At 37.1% G+C, this 23,923-nt stretch overlaps 1 protein-coding gene across 4 annotated transcripts in view; it reads left to right on the top strand.

Moving 5' to 3' along the window:
• The window catches only part of LOC121857698 (zwei Ig domain protein zig-8-like), a 128,371-nt gene that overhangs the window by 76,331 nt on the left and 28,117 nt on the right, over positions 1-23,923 (top strand). For all 4 annotated transcript variants that reach the window (XM_042353780.1, XM_042353777.1, XM_042353778.1 and 1 more), the window contains exon 4: positions 2,373-2,448. The gene's annotated coding sequence lies outside the window, so the exon portion shown is untranslated. The remainder of the gene's footprint in view (positions 1-2,372; positions 2,449-23,923) is intronic.

Raw genomic sequence — 23,923 nt, forward strand, 5'->3', positions numbered from 1 at the left:
CTTCCCTTCAGTATATGCTTCATTTGTTTCAGCCACATCAATATTGTTGGAAGAGTGATGACACTGTCTCTGTGTTCATCTTTACCATGTTTAGATGTCAACTGTGTGTTTGTGTGTGTGTGTGTGTTTGTGTGTTTGTGTGTGTGTGTGTTTGTGTATGTATATAATTGTTCTCTTGCATGACTGCTTGCATCATCAGTACAATCTTTATATATAAACAAACAATTTTGCTTCCCTAATTGCTCCAGAAAAAACTCAGGTTAATTACCATCATTAGCATACACCCTATACTTACCTGCCAAGCTATTCATCACCTGTCTCTCGGTGTTTACTCTACCTATAATATCTCATCAAACTATACCTTGACCTCACCTGCCATCGTAATTACGTGTTGCAGCTCCACAAATAAAACTCTCTTTTTTCTTGGAAACGAATAACTCATTAATTCATGGGTCGGACACGCGAGTATTGTGGAATAACAGGGTAGGTCTGGCGGCTTCTGTCTCGCGAGGGTTAGACGATAAATACGGTATTGGTTGTGTTGGACGATTTATGTGGTGCCCTTGTTTGAGTCTTCTCTTTCTCTTTCCTTTTAACCATTTCTCTCTCTTTGTATCTCTCATTTGTCTCATCTCTGTCTAAATCTGTTTGTTTCTCTCATTCAATATTGCAAACTAAAAAAAGTAATGCAAAAATATGTCTTATGAGGTTTTAATGTAGTGTCTACGAATCGTCATATATTTCTGTAGTATTCCTGTCTCTATGTCTTTCCTTTCCTTATCGGTTTCTATAATAACTACACATGTACCATAACATGAGCGGTAGAGAGGTAAAAGCAGTATTTTCTTGTCATGAATTATTGTCATAGGTAACACAGCAGATCTAATACCTCCTCTAGCACAGACACCCTCCCCTCACAAAGGTTGTTAGTGAAGGTGTGTGTGTGTGTGTGTGTGTGTGTGTGTGTGTGTGTGTGTGTGTGTGTGTGTGTGTGTGTGTGTGCTTAATCTCAAGAGAGTCATTTAATCAAACAGGAATTTATATGAAAATATTGTAATCATGATTTGTAAGTTATTGAATCGTGAAGAAAGTCATGGTATGTAAATTTACTAAATCTCTCAATGTCAGAGGATAATGAATGTTTGTCTGTGTTGGTGAATATTTGGTGAATTTTGTGATATTTCCGTAAGTAGTTACAAATAAATAATATGCGGTGGCAGAGTAGATACATCACTCACCTTCCGTCCTGAGGGTTGTTGGTTCATCCCCGGGGAGCTCCCAGTTCACCTAACTGTGAATGGGTACCTGACAGTTGGAGAAATGATGGAAAAGATTCTTCCTTGTGTAGCGAGGGTACACAAGTTCAATTGTTTGAGTCTTGTCTCTCTTTTTTTCTTCTAAATATTCAAACCTGTTTAACCTTCAAGCTTTCAGAGTAGATGCCTTGTGTCCTGAAACCTTGAGGAATGTGTTAAGACTGACCAGGTGCTGAGACTGACCAGATGTTGAGACTGACCAGGTGTTGAGACTGACCAGGTGTCAAGACTGATCCACCACAACTTCACAAGGCACAGTATTAATAATGAGGACTGAAGCTTCTCCAACCTGCTTTGATGTGATGCCTTGAAGTTATCTGGTTAGAAATTAATGCAGTGAAAACAAAACTTTGTGTACATCGCACTTTGTGGTGAATAATTTGGGTAAAGGTCAAAGTCATGAATGAAAATGTTTATTGAAGCAAACTTTGAGCTGTTGCCTTGACCTTACATATTTATAACTGAAGGACCAGTGTATGAAGTTTTGATAACTGTCCTAATTACTATGAAAACACTTAATTACCAGAAATTCATGATCTGTGGTCGAGCTGTTGAAATTATGATATTATATTGTCTTAAATCTTCACCCTGGGAGAATTTTGTGCTTGGTTGAGAAAATTCAACAACCAGGATCACAACGTCAAAATATATTCAGAGGCCTTTAGCTATTGCCTTAAGACTTCAGATTTTTATTTTAATCTTCAGGAAGATTTTACCTGGATGAGATATTGAGATTTTCACCGACAAGAGACTTTTGTGTATAATAATAACTATTTCTTTTGAACTGTTAAAATCCCTAGAAGAAAATAGTTCAAACTGGTAAATTGGCTTCAACTCTTTAATGTTGAAATACAAAAATCATGTATATTTATGGTGGAGTTTTAATATACTCCTTTTCCTCTTTCATATGTATACATGATAACTCAGGAACTAAAATGGATTTCTTTATTGATAACTGAAATATACTTAACATAGAAAAAGGGAATTAATATAATAAAAAAGATGCCGGAAAAAGGAAAAAAATATTTCATGTAACTTTTTCCTTTTCTTCTGCAGGTTATGTCGACGGGTGAGCGCTGAGGCTGAGCACGTAAGGGAGAGCTTCTTCTGCAGTAGCCACGGCCCGGGCAAGGTAAGACACGCGTTTGTTATCACTTTATAATTTTTTTCTACGTAAGGTTAGGTAAGATAAGGCAAGGTTAAGGTTATGTAATGTAATGTAATGTAAAGAAAGGCAAGGTAAGGTAGCGTCAGGTGTGATCGGAATGAGAAACATGAAGTCAATATTAGTTATGTACGAACCCAGACTAAAATCTGGCCCAAAATTTTAAATTATATTTGTGAATAAAATAAATTAAGTGAAATAGCAGTAAATTAGAAATATTACCAGAATCATAGATAAACAGAGGACCAACGTATTCCACGAGACAAGAAAATAACATCAAAATCTATTTACCAGATGGATAGATAAACTATTTTTTTGCGGGGGAGGGGGGGGGATGTGTCAAGAAAACTAGTTATGGAAGAATATGGGTGACGCCTTTGTTAGTGACATAACACACGCCTATGAAGACGGCATAGAACGATTTTTATTTTCTGTAGTTAAAAAAACGTCCATTTACAAACTTAGAACACTTGTTGCATATGCAGTTGTGTATATGTGCAAGTGCAATACAGATTATACATACACACACATGCGAAAGACCACACACACCCACACCCACACACACACACACACACACACATCCATCGTAATAGGAACATAGCACACCGATATCTCCTCCAATACTACACTGATCTGGCGACGACACATCAGTTACCGATCCAAGCACAATTCCCTCGACACACAGTAATCCTCTTCTCTCACTGACAACCCCATATAGCCTACAGCACACGAGGGTAAAAGACACGTAGAATATAGAATTAAAACCGTATAAACACAAGCTCATTGTCTATAATCTTTAAATAGCTATCGTGAAGTCTCGCGGAATGTGTTACAAGAGACGATACTCTCTTAATTGGGTGGAAGAATGTGAATTGATTGTTTGTGGAATAGAGATTGAACTATGGGATTAACCAGGGAGGTGTAGATGAACGAATGCTTAAGGTTCTCATTTATCACATTAGGGTCAGCTGTGTTTGTTGAGAATTCGAGCAGAAGTTTCCTTTGTCGACACACGACCCCGCGGCAGGTAGTGAAGGATACCCACACAGGTAGACTCGCTCGGTGGGCGAAGATAATTTGACAGATATTGACAGGGCTTTCAATTTATTCCATCACATATCAGGCTGTCAGGGTCTGTCTCGCTAGTCTGTCTATTTTTTGGTATATGGGGAGGAAAGTAGCTGCGTGTTCTTTTTTTTTTCTGTTGACTAAGAATGAAACAGATTCTCGTTTTCAGTATTAGTAATTGTGTTAGACGTAGTTCTCTTGACAACATAATAGAACTATCTCTGGGGAAATTATATTTAAGAAATGAAACATAAACCTTGAGTGGAATTTAGAGAATGGGACATCTATCTCTCCAAACTTTAGAGTGGATTCTCAAGAGGTTCAGCTGCAATGCTCACTTTTGCTATTATTCAGGTGTTGAATTGAATTTGTTTAATTGAAATAGTTTATTTAGCCAGAAAAACACAGATACAGAGTGAATAATAATAACAATATTAACATGGCTGAGGCAGTTGAGAACCTGAGCTCTTCTGACAGCGCAAGTATTCATGGCACAAACTGAAGGAGAAGAACGTGCTTATCCACATAAACACTAATATTCTTCTTTTTTATTTTTTTTAATATATTAAATCCTTGCAGGCGTTTGAGCAATGAATGTTCAGAGAAAATCAAGCAGGAATTTTCTTTCGTTTCAGAGTCAAGAATTATATGGATTGTAGAACTTTTTTATTATCTTTACTGAGATGGGAATTTTTTTTATGTAATCCTTAGTTAATTAAATTGTCGAAATAGTCTACTGTGATGAGGAAGTTAGTAGCAGCAGTAGATTCTTAGTTTGAAGGTCAGTCCTTGAGTTACACTGCTCGAAGGGTCTACAGTATTCTAGTCAGTAGGTGATTGATAGACTTATACTAATGTTATCAACACCCCTTAAGGCACACGTGTTCATTAGCCTTTGCAATGACTTTAATACATGTTCAAATGTTCACCTGTATACACACATACACACATCTCTTCACATGTTTACCTACTGTATATAACTCATTCACACACCATTCACATATTTTCCCACATACACCTGTACACAAGTTTACTTATATACAAGCAGAGAAACATATTTATTCACAGGTTCACCTACATACCCACATACTTGTGTGTTTTCATTCGGTAAATGAGATAAATAATATAAACAAAAATTTTTAACAAGAATAATACTGCAGTTTGTCCCTGGTACTTTATCATGTTTTTGCTTACGAATTTCTTGCGTAATTTAGAATGAGTTTCACAGTGTATAATGTCACTGAAATAATGACAGTATCATTATGGGTCACTGTCAGAACCATCTACTGTCAGGCTTTCCTTTTAAACTTATAGTAACTACACTGGTTATATCACTTTACTATTGAATAATTTTAATGCCAAGAGATAAATTTTTCCTGAAGCTCTTTTAAGTGAAAGTATATATAATTCTTGGGATATGATGTTACCAGATCCTTTTAAATAACGTGTGGGGGTAGGTAAGGTGGGGGTGGGGAGGGGGGGGCCGCGTCTTCACCCAGTAGATAAAGGAGAGGATAATACTCAACTCATAAATCACTATTGAGTCAACAAAAGTTTTCATGAACCGATCAAACACCATAAATCCAAGAGGAGTCATAAATCACAGGTCGCAGTTTTTTAATCCACTGTTGACGTCATGTAAACAAAGTAAAAGACGGATCTCAGTGTTGGTTTGTCGACTCTCCAAACATCATCATGTCACACGCGTCTTGCCATCTGGAAAGAATCTTTACAAAGTTATCAGTGAGGAAGCCTGATTAACGTCGTGATAAAGATGATTAATTTTGGTTCCAAAAGTTACTTGGAAAGGAAAGATGTTTGAATTTACAGTATATATATATATATATATATATATTGTGTGTGTGTGTGTGTGTGCACCCATGTATTTCTCTAAAAATATATTCGTGTGTCCAGTTTTGACATACATACAGTGTGTGCGTGTGTGCGTAAACCCGGTCTGACACACATCTGTTAATGCATTAATATTTTTTCGCATGAAAATAATTCTACAAAGGTGTTCGTTCTATAAATGTTAAGTCTTTTAGAGAACGATTCATAAATTAGCGTCAAGTTGGAAAATTCAAGTATTTTATGTGTCAGAAGTTTGACAGTAACTGACACGAAGTGTATTTTACCCATCATCATCATCACGAAACTTCCCAGATTTAGTGAAACCGAAAAGAAGTTTTGTTCAAGACTCGCGTACAGGTGAACGCGCTGCCGGTGGTGTTGGTTAGGTTAGGAACTGGTATTTATTTATATATCTTCGATGAGGTTAGGTTAGGTTAAGTTAGTTTAGGTTTGCTCAGGTTAGTTTGGCCAGGTTAGGGCAAGTCTGGTGAGGTTAAGTTAGGTCAAAGTACGAAGAAAAGGTTTGAAGTTAAGGTTAAATGCTATAGGTCAAGGCCAAAGGTCAAGATTAAAATCGAAGCTTAAGGTCAACATCTAGAGTTAAGGTTAAGGTACAAGGTTAAAATCTACGGTCACAGTATAAGGTGCAATCCATTTATAGATCAATATTTAATAACTCATGATGATTTGCCAGAGACAACATTTTGAGTTAATAAATATGAGAGTAAAATATTAATCCACAATTACCTCCAACAATATATAAATCCGCTGTGATTTATAAAGATACATTAGTTATGGTTGTGTGTTAAAGGGGTGATAAATGTAAATGTTGATATGTTTATTTTTAGTGAAGTAACAGAAATTCAGTTGATTGATGTTGACTGCTGGAAAGGTCAACGAGTTACGTGTAAAATATTTCATTATAAATATCTTTTGGTGATACATAGAGGAAAAATATTTATGCATAAAAAAAATCCTCAAATGTATTACCATGAAATTACATAGACATATAAAACTAAATGGTATGTATGTCATGCACTTAAAGAAGAAAATATGATCGACTTTTTCTCCGAACACTTGTTTTTCTTGCACTCTACTTCCTCGATAACACACGGTAATAATTCTGTACGTCAGGCCGCCTCTGAGACGTCTTGGCTATTTCTTGGCTATTTATAGCGAGATCGAACCAACATTTTCGCCCGTAAATATTGGTAAGGTGGCGCGAGGCAGCTGATATCTCCTCCCTGGACCCTGTCTTACCTAGCTGCTCATATTTCTTTTTTATGTGATACAATGTCGTATCTGGCACTAGTGTGTGTTTATATATATATATATATATATATATATATATATATATATATATATATATATATATATATATATATATATATATATATATAAACAACAGCCATGTCTGGTATATCCAACAAGCTTCATTAATTTAATACAAATACACAGTGATAGAGCTCACGCGAAAATGAGGCAATTACCAGGCCTGCTGAACAGTGAAATAGGCTACGGGATAGAGCGTTCAGTGTTTGTGTGTGTGTGTGTGTGTGTGTGTGTGTGTGTATTTATTGCTTTGTGCATGCACATATGTGTACTGTATATTTATGCAAGCGCGCTTGTGTGTATTATTCTTAACAATATTTACATTTTCTAAATATCAAAGAGAGCAACATTCATATAATTGTTTTTTTTAATGATAAGTAAAACCGGGTGGAATTTTTAATTGCATAATTTATGCTGATGAGGAGAGTGATCAAATGTCTGTATGTCAACATCATGACAGACCGACATAAACTGATAGACAAACAGCTTCAAACACCGGCTGGATCATCACTCAGTAATGAATTGTCTCTTCAACGAGGCGCTGAGCCAGCCATTACCAGAACTGTGTCCCACATTTACCAGTACATTGTCACTATGGTACAATATATTTTACCGTCAATTAAATGCTCAAATACAACCATTCACAGCGTGTATACACCATCGGCTTTAATGTATGTGAAAGATTACCACATGAGAGGGATGTCATTCGAAAAGTTCAATATTTGTTTAGGGTATTTTAGTGTTCCAGTAACGACATGGAAAAATAGCTTTAACTATTAGCTGGAAGGATTTTATGTGTATGGTCTTTTAAAACGCAAATATATACCAATCATAACAAATTCCAAACCAGACATGGTGAGATAGGATTATTCTATTCGTTGTTGGTTCTTCTTTCTTGTTATTGCTGTTATTGTATATTACTGAGCTTCAACAACTGAGGTCTTTTAAGTGCGTATTGTATATTAGTAAATACAATAGTCACCAATAATAATAATAAAAGAAATGAGAGATACATCTTTCTGTTGTCTCCCTCTTCATCTCCCTCTCCCGTCAGGAAATTCTCTTGATGTGTAAAAAAAGTCAAGTAAGGTTCTTTATCTCCTTCCTCCTTCCTCTGTCCTTGGCGGTGTTTTCTCTCTCTCTCTCTCTCTCTCTCTCTCTCTCTCTCCCAGTAATATTTCTCCGGATTGAACCAAAATTCCTATACTCTTTCCATTGTGTTTTGTTTCTATTACTTTTCATTTCATTTGTTTCTTCTGGTTCAGTTCTCAAAATTCCGTGTCTTTTTTGCCTTCGTTATTCCTACTTCCTCTTTGCCATAATTTTATTCCTTCTTTTCCATGTTAGATTTTCGTTATCTTCCTCCTTTTTCGTCTTGATTGATCTTCTTTCTCTTCTTTTTTCTCCTGCTTGCTATTCCTCTTCTTTCTTCTTCGTTATGCTAAATTTTCCTCTTCCTCTTCCTTCTTCATCATGTTAGAGCCTTCTCTTCTTACAACTTCCTCCTGCTTCATCCTCCTCTTTTCCTTCTTCCCCCTGCTTGATCCTCCTCTTATCCTTCTCCCTCCTCCTTCTTCCTTCCTCCTGGCCATCAGGGACCCCAAAGTTTGTAGCCTACTTCCTCATCATTATCCACAGCATTACTCAGTCCTCCTTCTTTTCCTTCTCCCTCCTACGCCTTCTTCATCCTCCTCCTCCTCCTCCTCCTCCTAGTAGATCCTTCTCTCCTTTCATCCTTCACCCTAAGCATCAGATACTTCTTAGCTTATCATTATCTCCCCAGCATGACTCCTTATCTGCGCTAAGCCTAATCATATCCGTCATTTATCTCATTCCCATAACATTAACACAGGAAGCATTTACACTCAGCTTCAAGGCAGTTCCTTACGAGACGGAAACTTGGGTGCATTATCATCCTATGCAGCCAAAAGGTCTAGTGGAGTAATCATCCTACCGGCAGCAATTAGAGGCATGCAGAGGAACAGCACCTTGTTAGTGGAGGTCCTTAAAAGAGAAGCGTGAGTGCTTGCGGTGGTCCTCAGTACGGTTTGTGGATAATAAATCTTAATGAACTGGAGGAGGTATGACGTAAGAGGCTGCTTGACATCAGAGGTGTTGAGGCGTCTCTTCTCATCTCCCGGGATGGGTCGAGGTTAGGTCAAGAGGAAGGGGGGGGGGAGGGTGTTGATGGTACGTGACAGGTGGACGTACGATGGCCTGGACAAACACTGCCTCCTCTGACGTCGACAGACAGACAGACGGACAGATAGACAGATAGATAGATAGACAGATAGATAGATAGATAGATATAGATAGATAGATAGATATTAATTCAGGAAAATCGTCATACAGGTTTATAATGATTCAGCCTGTAACAGTGCAGGTGAATAACCAAAGAAAATAACAATAATTTCATAATCTAAAGATTTTATCGGTTAAGTATATTTCTTGCTTATACTCACAAAATTAGGGATTAACTAAAGAAATACACAACATATTCTGAACTAGTAAAGGAAATGTATATCTTTTGTACTGTAACATGATAAGGTTACCCAAACCCTCACAATAAAAAAAAACATATCTAATAAGCTGAACTAGTTAAGGTATATACGTAACGAGGCAAATTAACAGGTAGAAAACAAACCAACAGAGCGAGTTCAATTTATCTCTTAATGTAAGCACTTGGGAGTAACAAACAACCAAGACGGCCATAACATCTCTCACTGTTCTCGTGGTGGCGCGTTGTAATGACCCTTATAGAGTCACGGAATAATGACCATATTAGCGTCTCTCCCTGGACTCATGAAGGTACAATTTCCCTTTGGCCAGGAGCCAGAATGAGCCGTAAGAGACACTTAGGTTAAGCCAAAAGAAGAATCTATTCCTCGACGGTTCTGACTATTCCGGGGCTCCTCGCTGGCTTCCCTCCTATAAATTTCCACCCCCTGTATAGAAGACCCGGGGCTGAACTCCGTCGCCTTAATAAAGCTGTGCTGAAATACTCCTGTTATTGTAACCACACAAAGAAGCTGAGACATAGAGGCTCATATCCCCAGTTCTATACACCAAACTGACTCTAATGTTCCACAGGTCAACATTACTCAAAATTGATTCACTCGTTTATTTCTGTCCTTTTTTTTTATCTTAATTGTCTTTTGTATTATTGGTTACGTTTGTAATTATGTTTGATTTTCTGAGTAGATACGAATGTTTGAAGGACCTTTGATGTGAAGAAATAATTACTCCTGAACTGATGAAAATTCCCGCCCCAATTTTTTTTTCACGGAACATTAAGTAAACTATATTGCAAAAGTTGCAAGCGCACGATGTTTGCAATACCTGAAATGTTAAATTGTGCAGAAATTGTAGAGAATCGGAATCAATCAAGAAAAACAATATTATCGTAAGGTTAATGGAAGCAACAATGGGTAAAATATAATATACTTTTATAACCTGATTACTTTAACAATAATACAATGCAATATTTCTATCTTCACCAACACAGATAAAGAAGAGAGGAGTGTAATAAATTGAGGAAGAGAAGACAATTCCAGATAATATTTTCACTAAGTATTATCCAATTGTCACCAACGTGGATATAAGTATTTTCTGAGATAGGAGAGAGGAAGGGGACCCGGCCCTACAGAATAACATAGAACCAATGTGTCATATCTGATGAAGGAAGGATCCGCTGTACACCATATTATCTTTATTCTTCACTATTTTGATTTAATGATCGGGAAGGACAACTTAAAGTGATGTTTTGATGTTGTAACCTAATTTAAAATGTTGTTATTCTATATGTATGGATATCATATTTTTTGTATTGTGTTGGGTTAGGTTAGAGGTGGTTAGGTTAGGTTAGGTTATGCTTAGTAAGATTAGGTTAGGTTAAGTTGGGTGCAGACAGACGTGACCCAAGTACTGTACCAGCTGGCTTACTGCCCAGGCTGTTATATACTTCACCTTGTGACACTTCAACCTTACCTTGTGTCAACCTGTACAATGTTTTATGCTGCTGTGAGTTTTTACTGTCTCTTGACCTTGGGAACACCTCCGAGAATCATTTGTTGTTTTGGTAATTGTATTTCATGAGTCAATCGTCTACAACTACGAATATTATCTTATCTTATTATCGATTTCGTGACATATTTCTTTCATTCCCTTTTGAGATTCCAAAAAATAATAATTGTAATATTCCCTTTTTATCAATTTTAGAATCGTAATTATTTTTTTTTATTATGATAACGTTAAAGTGTATACTATTGTCAACTAAATACAATAAATTACTAAGATATTTAATCCTTAATAAAAAAATAATAAAATAAATGATATCTATACACCTCCCTCGCCTCGTACTGACTGGTTATACAATCAAAAGAATATATTTTTAGCATTTATGCAATCAAATCTTAATATAATTAGCTTGTTAACTACATACTGCGGCTACATTTCATGGTATTTTTGTGCACATGATGAAAAGAATTATGTTTATATACTTACTCTGGGATGAACCCTTTGAGTAGAGCTTAATACTGGGTTTAAAGTTAGTGATTAATATATATATATATATAATATATATATATATATATATATATATATATATATATATATATATATATATATATATATATATATATATCTTATTATTCAAGACATCTTCAGAGGCAACTCTGAAGATGTCTTGAATATAGACGAAAGCTAATGTTATCTATATATATATATATATATATATATATATATATATATATATATATATATATATATATATATATATATATATATATATATTTTTTTTTTGGGGTAGAAATAGCTCTGCCCTCCTTTGATTATGTGTAGAGAAGAGTGAATATACATTTATACACGCGAACCTACACACACACACACACACACACACACACACACACATACCGACCAAGAAAAACACACATATACACACATACAACCACCCACATATACACATATTTACATACATACATACAAACATACAAATAAAAAAATAAAAATATACAAGATCCTTCCACACTATTTTACTTGTTAATAATGAAACCAAATTCTCTCCTTCTGTATCACAAATCAATGAGCTACGACAACGTTTTTTTTCAATATCAATTTCAATATCAAAATACCGGATAACAGTATTGTGGAATTTCCGGCTTCGGGTAACGGTAATCATTCTCCCCAGTTTCCCGGCAACCGGAATGTGGGAGTCTAATATACTAGCAATTTACAGTGACTTTTACAAGGCTGTTTGGCTGTGAAGGTCGTGCTTGTTAGTATGGTTTATCTGTGTCTTTGTTGCCTGGCTCTCATCCAAAGTGTGCATATAATGAGGTGTGTTTGTTACTGTAGGCTGCTGAACTTGGTGTTGTGTGTTACGGTGATATATAGAGAGGAAAAAATGTGTTTTGTGTTCTCTGAGAGTATAGCATGATTGTGTATGATTGTGTATGAAGGTAGATGAGATAGGAAGAAGGAAGAAGGAGAGAGAGAGAGAGAGAGAGGGAAAGACAGAGAGAGAGTCATAACTAAAGATATCAGTAACAATGACGCAGACTGTATCTACTCTCCCACAAGCCATAAGCCTCTACCACAGCTTCCTCTGTAAGTCAAGGCCAATAAAGTAGAACATTTACCGGGGAAGGGGAGACGCCGCCAGCCACCAGCCGTCACCCTTCCCCTCGTCTATCCCCTCTCTCTCCTCCACACCCACACACCACTCTCTCTCACACACCCCAGGCCCCCTCTCACACACCCCAGGCCCCCACACCCCTCTCTCTCTCTTTCGCTCTCTCTCTCTGTTATCTGATCCCTGGCAGCAGCAACAGTAGCCTCGTTTCAACGGGCCGTATCCAGTTCTGGTTGTAAACAAACCCAGCAGAGAACCAGTGATTCTCCCCCCCTCCTCTCTCTCTCACACACACACACACACACACACACACACACACAGTTGAATTTTTTGGTCGCGGCTGTAAGGTCGGCCCCTTTGATTCTTTACCATATGTTTCAGTAAAGTTAAACAAAATTTGAGACGTAAAATATGGATTAAATTTTATTACTGTGATTATTATTTTCACATTACTGTTTAGAAATGCGAGGCAAGCGACACCATGTTTTATACTAGACTATGATGAGTTAGTGAAGTACTAACATGTCATATATAATTTAATGGCAAAGAGACGAAAATATCTGGATTAAAATTCAAAACTGTTTATCGAATCCTTACCCACATATATCCCAACAATAAAACATGGGTTACAGATGAATAAAGAAATAGGTAAATATTATATTACCCAATACAAACAATGGTTGCGTCTGTGCCAAGAATAAATTAGCTGTAGTCTTCTCGTGTTTCTAAAAGGTGGTTTCTGTGTTTATGTCCAATAGCCAAAGGGAGAGAAAGGCAGGGAAATGTAAATAAATGTGGGAGGGAGACGAGGCGTGTTTATGTCAACAAACATGTGCCCAGGTGGTGATGGTGGTGGGGGGAGTGACAAATGAGGGAGACCGTGCCTGTGGTGGTGATGGTGGTGGTAGGGAGTGGCGAATGAGGGTGATCGTGCTTGTGGTGGTGATGGTGGTGGTAGGGAGTGGCGAATGAGGGTGACCGTGCTTGTGGTGGTGATGGTGGTGGTGGGGAGTGGCGAATGAGGGTGACCGTGCTTGTGGTGGTGAGTGGCGAATGAGGGTGACCGTGCTTGTGGTGGTGATGGTGGTGGTGGGGAGTGGCGAATGAGGGTGACCGTGCTTGTGGTGGTGATGGTGGTGGTGGGGAGTGTCAAATGAGGGAGACCGTGCCTGTGGTGGTGATAGTGGTGGTGGTGGTGGCGAGTGACGAATGGGGGACAATGGGCTCCGGGTGGTCATAATAATGGTGGTAATTTTGGTGGTAGTAAGTAATAGTGGTAGTGATGGAGGTTAGAGGTAGCAATAGTGGTAGAGATGGTGGTAAGGATGGTGTTATGAGTGCAGATGGTGGTGACTGTGGCAATAGTATAGTAGATATGGTGATGATGGCGATAGTGATAATGGTAGTAGCTATGATGATGATGGTGACAGTGGTAATGGTAGTAATTATGGTGATGATGGTGACAGTGGTAATGGTAGTAATTATGGTGATGATGGTGACATTGGTAATGGTAGTAATTATGGTGATGATGGTGACAGTGGTAATGGTAGTAATTATGGTGATGATGGTGACTGTGGTGATGGTAGTGACTAGTGGTGATGGTAGTGACTAGTGGTGGTAATGGTGATACGGAGCAGTGATAGCGGTAGCACTTGAAATACTAATACTCTTGGTGGCTGGCTGGCCGGCTGGTTGGCTGGTTGGATGAGAGCGACCGAGAGGGACCCTTTGTGAGCTATTAACAGAGAAACGCCTTGTGAGAGGGTTCAACAGAGACGCCGCTGTAAACTAACAGTACCGCCGTTGTCTGTCTCCAGTATTCTCCCTCCTTTTCCTCCTTCTCCTCTTCCTCTCCTACCCTTCCTCCTCCTCCTTCCCCTCCTCCTCCTCCTCCTCCTCCTCTCCACCACTAGAAGCACCTAAGTACGGCTCTTCCCAACCACTTGTCTTGTTGATATTTTTTGGTCACGGATGAGTCTACATACTTGTGTGTGCTCTTCTCTGGATAGGAAAAAGTTCATTTGCTTATATAGTTTAATATAACACAAAACTAAAGATAAATGGTTCAATATATTTCAGAGATGAAAGTAAAGATAACTAACTTAATCTAGTTCAAAGCTTACATAATGACATAGCTTAATCTTATTCAAAACAAAAAACAGCATAAACTGGTTCAAAGCTTAAACAAAGGCAAGAGTTTAATTTACTTCAGAGGCAAAGAAATGTCGATCTATATAGTTTACAGCTTAATTAAAGTGAGGATAAAATGGCAGATGACTAACATATCAAAACCCTCATAATTTTTTTTAATGGCGGATAAACTGCATTTTGTTTAAAGATATATGCTAATAAAGGATTACCATAATTTGCATAATATACGTATAAATACCCTAGTGGATATACAGAAAATATATTCCTCTAATCACAGGTAAATTTCTCTCTCAGTTCAACACGGAAATTTTGAAGCATCATGTAAAGTATTGGCTACTCACTGTTTAATGTTTAATACCTGTAGTCTGGAGGAATCACTTGATTTATTATCATTACCTGTGTCTGTCATGAGCAGGTGAATTTGGATGTGTCTGGGGTGGGGGAGTTTACTAGTAGATTGACAATGTGTGTGTGTGTGTGTGTGTGTGTGTGTGTGTGTGTGTGTGTGTGTGTGTGTGTGTGTGTCTGTCTGTGTGGGTGTGTGTGTGTGTGTGTGTGTCTTGAGTATGAAGACTGTGTATGTAGGTTCGTCTATTGGTTGTGTAGGTACGTGTGAATGTGTAATGAATTTTGTATGTGTCTGTATATATGTACAGCATTTATGTGCGTGATTATGTGTATGTGTATGTGTGTGCGTGTGTTATGTGACACAATACCCATCATCACCCATACAATATAAACCAACAGCAACAAAAGAAACGATCACAACAACAACAAAGAATATAGACCCCAAAAAAAAGGAGAATCTATCATGTGTTCTAAATATTCTGCATCGCATTTTTTATCACAAATTAGATCTGTGAACCCTAAAAGCATGACCCGGTCCATCAGTGTTAGAGGGAGCGATGTGCGCCACCTGTTGTGTAAAGGCTTAGAGGAGCACCACCTGTGTCAAGGTTTAGAAGAGCAGCACCTGTGTTAAGGTTTAGAGAAGCACCATTTGTTTTGTAAAGGCTTAGAGGAGCACCACCTGTTGTGAAAGGTGTAGAGAAACACCACTATCGTTCCTCCCATCACACTGAACTTAATTTAAAACAGCACTAATGTACCTCCCATCACACTGATCTTAATTTAAAATAACACTAATGTACCTCCCATCACACTGAACTTAATTTAAAACAGCACTAATGTACCTCCCGTCACGCTGAACTTACACTCGGATTTGTCCTACATAATATATAAGTTCAGAATCAACTTCAGAATAGGAGTTACTACTAGCTTGTTATTGTCATGCGTGCTATTTTATCTTCATACCAATCTTACGTCAGTCCGCTAAACGAGGGAAAAAAATGTGGGCGCCAGTCACGTCAATTTGGATACGAGATATGTTTACAGGACAGCGGCCGTCATTTAGTGCTATAGAGTAACGTATTGCAATGATAATTTAGGTCACTTGCAACATTGACTTCTGAGTTGCAATGTGCAGATATTATGTATAGTTATGTGTAAGGTATCTATCTATCTATCTATCTATCTATCTATCTATCTATCTATCTATCTATCTATCTGTCTGTCTGTCTATCTGTCTGTCTGTCTGTCTGTCTGTCTGTCTGTCTGTCATAATAGGACATAATGTGAAGAGGGGGATGGGAGATGGGTAATAAAGGAAGAAAAGCAAAGATGAGAAGATTAATCAAGGCTAGGATATAGAAGCAAGGGAGTAAAGAAGGTTAGAGGGAATTAGGGAAAAGGATGAAGTAATAGGGTGGGAAGAGACCGAGGATGGAAACGGTAAGAAAAAAATGGGGAAGAGGGAGAGGGTTTAGACGAAAGAGGCAAATGGAAAATGGAAAGAAAGATGAAGGGAAGATAAACGAGGAAGGGGAGAAACGATTAAAAGCAGATTAAGTAGAAGGTGAAAGCTCTGGTAAGGAAGGGTGAAGGTGAAGACACTGATTTGACAAGTAGAAAGTGACAAAGATTTAACTAATTGAAAAAAGGAGAAATAAAGGAAATTGAATAAAAGGTTGAACTATGCTATATGAAGACAGGAAGAGGACGTGAACTCAAAATTCCCAAACTACTTGTCGTCTGGTTATTTTGTCACCAACTTGAGACAACACTCCCCCAGAATTTTCCCTTGTGTGCTAATGTTTTGCATATTATTTACATTACAAGAATGAAGGATTAGGAATCAGAATAATTCTCATGTTTTATACGAACTTTCGCTGCATTAAGCCAAAGGAAAATGTGTCCTAAAGGGAAGGGAAGGGAGGGGAAGGGAAGGGAAGGGAGGGAAGGAAGGAAGAAGGGAAGGGGAAGGGAAGGGAAGGGAAGGGAAGGGAAGGGAAGGGAAGGGAAGGGAAGGGAGGTGTGCTGGTGGGTGCCCCTTGTCGCTTCATTACGCACGGGAATTCTTTTGTTTTTCTTGCTCGGCTCATATGCTCGGGGCTTGTTCTGGCCTGTAGGTCATGCTCTATTTTCTTCCGCTCTTTGTTTTCACCATCTTATATTAAATTCTTTTTTTTTTCCCACTCCTTCCTTCCCTTGATGTAGGGGAGATTCCAAATTCAGATGTACCTTGCATACAAACCACAGATGATGTTTAGATAATGGGAGGGTGTTTATAGTGACGTATATTAGAGTACATAAAATAGCATAAGAAGTTTATACTGTGCTGTAGTGTGGCCGAAATCAAGCGAATCTTAGACACGTTCTCTTTAATCGTTGTCATTTTTGAAACAGATATACTTTACGATAATCTTTACCCTCTACGTAAACACTCTAAATATCCATCTGGTTCAACCTCTTTCGCTTCACACAAATTATCATCACCCTCAACAGGAACTTATCGTCCACATATCGTACACGACTCGGCGCCTTCATGCTTCCCCTATTCTCCTGCCACACAGATTGTTCCTGGACGCTCATTCTCCTTAATTAGACTTTGTTACCCCCAGCACTAAGACGACCACCACGTTCCTCTCACTCATAGTTTCACTCTCCCTCACCTCACCACTTTGATTACATCCAAGACCTTTCAAACATCCGCGTCTCTCATTTTCTGTTCTCTGTTCGTTGTGTGAATTGTATACCCCCTAAAAAAAGTTGAGTTACCATTTACCAGCCCAGCACAATGAAGGTACGATTATGTAACTTGCTTCATTGTTCTTTTGTTCTTGCTCATTTATAATACAGTACTGTATATACGGTACAATAATACTCAGAATTTTTACCTTATACAGGTTTTTGGGTCATATTTATATTTTTCCTTTTTTTTAATAAGACAAAATTCTTAATCAAAACAAAATGATTAAAAAAGTATGATCGTCAGACCGTAACAAAAGACATACCTGAGATAAACAATAACTCTGGTACACTTAAATTACTGTAGATACGGATGGTAAACAGGTAAATTGATCCTACAGTCCATTTAAGGGTGAAGGACTAACCTATCTTATACACGGGGCAGAGTGGAACTTTTTGCCTGATAAAGAAAGTGTGGCTGAAACAAGACGAAAGACCAAGGAACAAAACTCATCCAGATTACTCACAAATTGGAACAAGGGCGCAGTTTAATACTAATAAGTTAGGTTAGGATAGGTTAGGTTAGGTGAGGCTGGTTTTGGTGAGGCTGGGTTAGGTAAGTTTAAGTTAGGTAAGGTTAGTTTAGTTTAGGTGATGTTAAGTTAGGTTGAATTAAATTACGATTACTTCAGGTGATGTTAAGTTGAATTGTTACGTTTAGTTTGGTTAGATAAGGTTAGGTTTATGCTGCGTTAGGTTAAGTTATATCTCAAAGTTTGTATATCCATTTTCCTTAAACCCCGGAGGATGTCATGAGACCAGATACACTGCTGTACACTTTCAAAATCATCACATCCCTCTCAAGGTTGTACTGCATTCAACACAAGAGACACAAATAGCGTCACTTGTCCAGCTTCTTTATCTCTGTTGAGCATATTGGATGGACGTTCTCCCGGCAGTACAGAATCCTTTATTGTTGTCTCGCAGTTCACAGACGATTTGATTGCTTTCAGAAGTAAGAACGAGGGGACTGCTGAAGCTACACTTGGTGAAATAACAACAGGGATATTTGACAGAAAATATATACTATGTTCTGTATTCTCTCCGGTTCATTTCAATCACAGGTTAAAAAATACAAAGAACGACTGGCAAAATCCATAGGTATGTTGCAGGGTAAGATTTTTGTTTAGGTTAGGTTAGGTTAGGTATTTAAATACTCTTTTATAGTGCCACTTTGATAGATTCATCATAAAACAATCTGTCTAAAACGATTGAGAACTAAACATAGGTCTTAACTCGTCAAGCATCCAGCCAGTAAACAGCTAACGGCGTGTTGTCCAGTCAGGAGTCTTGATACAAACACACTCTTTCCACTCATCTGATTGGCAATGTTGTTTAACTGAGCATCAAGACACTTAACGCTGACTGATGAAGTTGTAGACAATCCTGAAAGTATCGATCATGTTTTCTAAGGTATGTTTCTATTGTGTGTTAGTTGTTTTTCTTATTATAATGTGCAATGAAATAGATAGACAGACAGACAAACAGACAGACAGACAGGCAAACAAATAGACAGACAGACAGATAGCAAATAACACAATAGAACGCTGTCATACTCTCACCAGTTTTACCAGAGTGGGGTCAAATATTCTAATGTAATAGGCCACCGTGTATCTCTCTCTCTTCCTCTATAATCTTTAGCTAGAGTCATTCCGACGAGTCAAGCCTCTCTTCTGGGACATTACCCAGAATAGCACTTAAGTTGATGTGGTGAGTCCACAAAGTTTGTTTCTTTTGCAGGAACTCACAAGTAATGCAGGTCTTGTTGAAAGAATCAGCTAAGGAGTAATCTTAGGACCTCAATTTTCAGGTTGCGAAAAACTTTTTGATAAATTTGAGAGTCGTGAGTCATGAAACTGAAGGTGCTGTCCATTTTGGCTAGATATTCAGGATGTTATATCATAGGAAAGTCGGCTGAAAATTCATTAAAGTATACAAGAGGAAACACTCTCGGTGTCAGGAGAGGCAGTATGGACTTATGATACTGAGTACAAGAAGCATGAGCGGCAGTGCTGGGGCCCACAAGGACTGCACGTATTAGGACTGGGGCCCACTAGGATTGGGAGCCATTTCTAATGATTAGGAATCGCTTTTGATGCTAATATATGAAAGTCACTTAGCTTCTTTTTGACACCGCTAGATAATCGACATACACCTGCGAATGGCAGGAGAGAGAGAGAGAGAGAGATGAAAATAATGTTTTTTTTAAATTATTAACATTAAAAAACTAGTCCAGTGCGCTTTTCGTAATATTGACTTTTCTCGACAAACTTTCCTCTTCTCGTGTAATCAAATTCTCTGGTTGCAACTACAATCAAATTCTCATTCCGTTTAATCCTGTCAAACAATTATACTGCACAATACACACTGTTATTCTCCAATATAGACTAGAGACACAGAACCTCTATCCTCTTTGACGCAAGGTCCGAGAAGAACGAGAAAGGTCTGAAAAAAGATAACCAGTTGTAAAATAAAAGTGAGGTCCCACACACTAATGACCAGAAAATGGTCTCTGATCAAAGGGTTATTGGCGCTCGCTCACCGTTAATGGCTCCTGATCTCACCGTTGGGAAAATGGTCGCTTCTACCCGGTGAAATGTTGGAACCTGTAAAAAGTATTTGGTATATCTCGATGTTTTGTTTTAATCATGAATAGGTAAAGTCAATCATTCTAACACGTGTCGAAAAATTCATTCTGTTTAAATAAATAACATAGTAGTGACAGGTAATTTTTTCTCCCATTAATATAAAAATATATATCTTAATAAAGGCATTTAACGTTGAAATATATTACGCACGTTATACAAATTCAGTGTATACTAATTACTCACATGATAGAATATAATTCACGGATGTTATATATATATACATTATGAATATATATCACGAGTGTGTTCAACTCTTACATAGTATGATGAACCTTGTTAATTATGGAAATCAGATTAAAAAATACCGAGGAGTAACGTTCATACAGGTATACCCTTACCTCGTGGTCACCTCAGACCAATATAAAGTGTACCTCGATATGCTTATTGCTTGTAAATCAAACTAAAATGCTGAGTGTTGTAATATTAACTCTATGGCGGTAGTACTTAACTCTTTATCAGCACAGACAAATAAATGATAACAGAAAGCAGGTTGCAGTTACCTAAGATAATTAATGTAACCTGGTCGAAGAAAAGGTCATAAATACAGGTCACTAAGAGATAAGCTTCGGTCAGGATTACGTGTATAAATCTTCGATAGTCAATTTGGATTATAGAATGAGTAATCGTAAGTCTTTTTCACTCGAGGTAATTCTTATTTTCCTAGACATCATATTTATATACTCAGTCTTGTATAGCCTTCCGGGTCACATACTGTATATGCTCTTAGCTAAGTCTTCATATATTAGTTATATTTGTATATATTCCTGGACTTGAAGTATGTTGCTTTCTTAGTCTAGGTATTTGTGTCTGGTGAATATTATTTTCATTATGATTTTTCTTTTTAAATATACGATATATTACATCATCCCACCGAGTGTACGATTTATCATTTTTTATTAAAGTTTCTATGTTATTATTCGGTGTTGTCTTCATGTCAGAGCTGAAAATGATCGGACTGAATCATCTATCACACTTTAGAATAAAAATTAATAACTAGAATTAAAACAAGTTTATGAAATACTTGTCCATATGTTCATGTTTAAGAAATGCAAACAAAGTATAATTTTTCATTTCTTCAACTATTTCTCGTGTTCAGGACATTTTTTTTTCACTCGTGTCCTTCATTTACATTTTTTTTATTCATAAGGAAAGAAGTTAAGACTGGAACATATAGCAGCAATCTGCGGGGTAATGCGTGAACTGGGAAAAGCTGTATATATGCAAATTATGAGTGAAATTATACGAATAAGGGAATAAAATGAGCGTAACTGCCGAATGAGTCTTTGTATTTATTATATATATATATATTAATATAGGAGAGTGTCTACATGTTTGTGTGCGTGTCTGTACAGTTGTCTCAAAAAGTTCCTCTACCCCCTGTGGTGACGTTTGTACATGTGGCACCGTCGCATTACTAGGGTAAACTTATGAATGAATCTGTTATTGTCTGGTAACAATGGACCTGATTGGTGAAAAAAGATTCCTAGACTCAATTCCGCTTGGCTAACCAAACTTAACCTATCCATGGCCATTAATTCAGTGGGACATTGTAAAACGAGAATATGAGCACACTAAGTCTTTCTCCCGTCTCCTAAAACTCCTGTATTTTATGTGGGTCTTAGGTTTCCCTGGACCACTCCACTTCACAGAACTAATGATCAGTTCAATAACTTCGCCTTTAGCACTCTAACGAACGTCGTGTAAAAATAGACTTGTTAAACGAGCCTTTTTTTTTATCGTCACATTATTCATCGTCAAAGGTTCCTGGCAGCTGACGCCGCTAATGGTGACCAGAGAAGGAGTTATATATTTTGACCTACTCTTCTCCCGTCTTCACCTTGAGTAGGGTAATCCCTTTATTTTTCCTCTTCTTATATTCTATTATTATTAACTTGTTTTTCTTATTCTTTTTCCATCCTTAGGACAAATATGATAATTCCTTTTATTGTCTACTATCTAATATTCAGCAGTTGGTATAATTTTCGGCTTAACGCTTCAATAGCCAACATGTCTCACCTTTGACGTGCACTAAACAGCAACCTAAGAGTGGGTCCTCCTCACAGTATAATAATATAATCTATCATCAGAGTTTCTATCTACTTTTAGCTCCGAGTCTATTACAGTCAGTCAAAGTCATCAATATATTTTGTTTAAGTCTTTTTGAAGATGATTTAAACCTTTGAAGATGATGACTTAATTCTTTATGATGATGGTTTAACCCATTAAGAATGTTGATTTAAACCTTTGAAGATGATGACTTAATTCTTTATGATGATGGTTTAACCCTTTGAGGACGTTGACAACCCCTTTGAGAACGATCAATCAACCCTTTAAAGGCGATGACTTAACCTATTAACGACGACGGTTTAACCCTTTGAGGACGATGAATTAACCCTTTGAGGACGATGAATTAACCCTTTGAGGATGATGACTTAACGAGTAGGACGTATTCCGTAATGATGTGCTGTATTCATGTAGTGCTGATACAACAAGTACTGCGTCTCTCTCTGTTGTTATGACGTTTACACTCATCTGTTTCTCGACGTGTTGGAGTAAACTGTTAATCATCAAAATAATTACAACATGTAGCGGCAGGATATAGTGACGGTATAGCAGTAATTTAGTTCAGTGTACCATGACTTGAGATTAACTTTGAATGACGATTGATTTTAGAATTTCTATCTCCGTTCAGTTTCTGTTCATTTCCAACATATTCCTGTGCTCTTATCAAAGGTTGTAGAGTGAATTTCTCATTTACTTATGTATATATCCGCTACGTGTGTTTATATAATTTTGGTTATATAAACATTTACAGATATAATAAGATAATTAATAATCATAAATAAATTGTAAATGGACAAATAAATTTTGTAAAAAATAAATGAAAAATGTGAAAAATTTCCTAAGAAATATATATAAATAAAATTACGTCAGACACATCAATCTTAATAACTATAATACCAAGATGATAATAATAATAATAATAATAATAATAATAATAATGATAATAATAATAATAATAATAATAATAATAATAATAATAATAATAATAATAATAATAATAATAATAATAATAATAATAATAATAATAATAATAATAATAATAATAATAATAATAATAATTGTAATTAAAACCAGTTCTCTAATAACAATGCTTTATTATTAAAATATGGATGATAACAGTTACAATACAAAGGCAGCTTTTAACGTAAGAGTCAACTTATTTTTAGATATGATGTAATACAGGTGCTCTCTCTCTCTCTCTCTCTCTCTCTCTCTCTCTCTCTCTCTCTCTCTCTCTCTCTCTCTCTCTCTCCTCCTCGACCGGAATTAAACGTGACACAGCCGTTCTTCCTAACATAAGAAATAGTCTTGAATAAAATATATACCGTTTACGTACATATATTTCGTACCCGGAAGTCTGCCCTGACTAAGTTGGCCATATAAACCACTTGTAATATTTAACACACTACCACGATCAAGAACAATAGTTTTAGCAACAGATATAGCCACTCTAGTTATACACATGTCAGAGAACTCCAGTATATTATATCTCACTGTCAGGGAACATACTGTATCGTATTTTTTTTTTAGAGAACAAATCGTAGCAAATCCACGTCCTGGAATTAGTTAACTTGTAGCAAACTATTAGATATCTCCTTTCACAAGATATATT

Source organism: Homarus americanus, unplaced genomic scaffold, assembly GCF_018991925.1.
Source record: "Homarus americanus isolate GMGI-L3 unplaced genomic scaffold, GMGI_Hamer_2.0 scaffold16712, whole genome shotgun sequence".
Lineage (NCBI taxonomy): Eukaryota > Metazoa > Arthropoda > Malacostraca > Decapoda > Nephropidae > Homarus > Homarus americanus.